The sequence below is a fragment of the Otolemur garnettii genome, unplaced genomic scaffold (genome assembly GCF_000181295.1).
Source record: "Otolemur garnettii isolate 467f Iridium unplaced genomic scaffold, OtoGar3 scaffold00192, whole genome shotgun sequence".
Classification (NCBI taxonomy): Eukaryota; Metazoa; Chordata; class Mammalia; order Primates; family Galagidae; genus Otolemur; species Otolemur garnettii.
In genome coordinates this window covers 1,169,570-1,172,660 of record NW_003852587.1, presented here as the reverse complement: position 1 = coordinate 1,172,660, position 3,091 = coordinate 1,169,570, and positions in this window count along the sequence as shown.

Genomic DNA, 3,091 nt, shown 5'->3' with positions numbered 1-3,091 from the left:
CACTATGTGACCAGAGGATCATCTAGTTTGACAACATTAATTCAGGTTTTAAGTGTTTTCCTTTTTCCCTCTTCTAGTTTAAAATGCTAGAAACCATATATTGAGCAACCCAGGTTAACCAAGGATAGCTTCTGATAGGCAGGCACCTGTAGGAGACCCACTGAAATTCTTTGTCCCCTCCATAGCCCATTTTTAGATCTTCTCTCTGTCATCATCAAAACATGCTCTAGGACCTGGCTCTCTCATTTATTCATCCAATCAGTCCACAAATATTTTTCTTTGTTTTGGGCAATTGTGAAATACTTAACACCACTATCATGGCTCTTAAGGAGTTTACAATCTAGTGTGGGGCTTCTCTGCATCCTAGTACTTACAGAAAAAAAAAATTCCCCTACCTCTCCAGGATTTCTTCCTTGGGTTTCAGATCAGCCTGCTTACGTTCTTTCTTGAGTTCTAATCTGTCTCTGACAACTGGGATTCTAGAAACTCTACTCTCACCCCCAACTCTCTTTGTCTAATGCCAAATAGCCTATTGTTGTTCTTTGTTATCTTTTAATTTTGAAATAATTATAGATTCATAGGATATTCCATAGATAGTACAGAGACATTCCCCATCTCCTCATCCAGTTTTCCATAGAGGTTACAGCTAATGAAATTACAATACAATTACCAAAACCAGGACCTTGACATTGATACAATGTGCATGCACCACTCTATGCCATTGTAGCACACATGTAGATTTGTGTAACCACCACAGCAATCAATATACAGAACTATTATAACACCATGAAGATCTCTCTACTCCTACCCCTTTATAGTCATACCAACCACACCCTCATCCCTAAGCTCTGGCAAACACTAATCTGTTCTCTACAGTTTGTAATATGAAAAAAATGTTATATAAATAAGATAAGGTAGCATATAAACTCTTGAGATTACCTTTTTTTCACTCGGTGTAATGCCACTGAGATGCATCCAATTTGTTGGACCTACCAGTAGTTCATTCCATTGTATTTCTAAGTAATGTTCTATAGTATGGGATGAACCATCTTTTGTTTACCCATTCACCTATTGTAGGACATTTTGGTTGTTTCCAGGTCTTTGGCTATTACAAATAAAGGCTGCTATGAACATTCACTGATTCGCAGTTCTTTTTTTATATATAGCACCTGAAAATTGCTATGCCATTTCCTTTTGGTTTCCACAGTTTTGATGACAAATCTGCCATTATTCTGCTTTTTTCCCCCATAGTAAAGTGCATTTTTTTCTCTAATTTCAGGATTTTCTCTTTCTCTTTAGTTTTCAATAGTGTATGCTGTGTCTCAGCATGGATTTCTTTGGGCTTATCTTGTTTTAGATTTGTTCAGCTTCTTGAATCTGTAGGTTTATGTTGCTTGACATATTTGAGAATCTTTTAGCTACTATTTCTTCTAGTACTTTTCAGGCTCACCCTCTTTCTTCTCTCCTTATATATAATTTTCTTTTCTCTCTAATATAATTAGTCCCACATGTCCCTGGAGTTCTGTTAACTATTTCAGTCTGTTTTCTCCCTGTTGTTCTGTTTGGTTATTTCTTTTGTTCTGGTTCACTTATCCAAGTTTACTAATTCTTCCCTCTATCCCTTTCATTGTGATGTTGAGTCCATTCACTGAGTTTTTTATTTATTAGTATTTTTTAGTTCTAGAATTTTTCGTTCGGGTCTTCTTTATGCCTCCATTTTTTTTGCTGAGACTTTCTATTAATTCATTTATTTCAAACGTGTTTGGAATTGCTCACTAAAGCATTTTTATAATAACTGCTTTAAAATCTTTGTTAGGCCATTGTAATATCTGTGTCACCTTGGCATTGGTGTCTGTTGATTGTCTTTTCTCATTCCAGTTGAGATTCTCCTGGTTCTTTGTATGAGGAATTGTTTTCAATTGAAACATGGAGATTTGGGTATTGTATTATGTGACTCTGCTCAAGAAGGGAAGTACAAGCATCAGCTTGCTGCTTTTATATGGGGTTTAAGTCTATATTCTCAACTCGGCCTTCATTGGCTCCCAGGAGGAGAGAAATCCTCATTATTGCTAGGTGTTGGTGGAAGTTCTTGCTACCCAGCAAAGCTCTGCTGTTACTTGCCTAGGAGAGGCACAGATGGTTCATTAATGCTCCTTACCTGGCCACCACTGACACCATGGAGAAGACCTCATTATTTCTCCATAGCAGTGAAAGTCCTAGTTCCCCACTCTGCCTTTGCTGCTGGTGGTGGAGGTAGGAACTTAGTTTTATCTGTTACCTTTGTCTAGAGTAAATCATTTATTATCTAGAAGTTTTCTCTCTTCATCTGTTGCCCCTTTCCTGGCCCTGCTAGAGAGAACAGGCTTCTGGGAGGGGATATTTGTTGTCTATACCTGCTGATGTTTCATTTCTGGACTGTCTTTTCCTGTCCCACTGCAGCATCTTTTTATGTTTGTTTTACTTATAATTTCTAGAATTTTTTTTTGCAGTTTTTGCCTGGGGCTGGGTTTGAACCCGCCACCTCTGGCATATGGGGCTGGCATCCTACCCTCTTGAGCCACAGGCGCCACCCTAATGTCCAGAATTTTCCATTGTACTTAGTAAAAGGAACAGGGAAAAGAACTTCTATTCCCTCTTTCCTGAACTGGAAGTTGAGCCCATTGTTTTTAATTGTGTTTTTTCATCAAACCAGCCATGATCTCTTCATCAGCAGCACAAATGGCCATTTTCAGAAGATGCCACCTTTACCAACCCCTTCCCAACCCACCCTCCTGCACATACTGACACAAAAGAATGGAAGTTTGGGGGATAGGTCTCAGGGAACAAGCTGGACAAATCAAAGGATGAAATAAGAACTGGACAGCAAAGGGGCTACAATAGAAAAAAATAAAAGAAATTTCAGATAGAGAGTACAGTCCACCAGAAGGAGGATTTATGTGACAATGTGGCAAAATAAATACAGTTTTGAATTTATGGACATGATACCCTAAGAAAGTGCTTTCCTCAATTTTAGCATGTAAGAGAATCTACTGGAATTATATTAAAACAGAGATTACTGATCCTCAACATCACCCCAAGACTCTGATTCCTA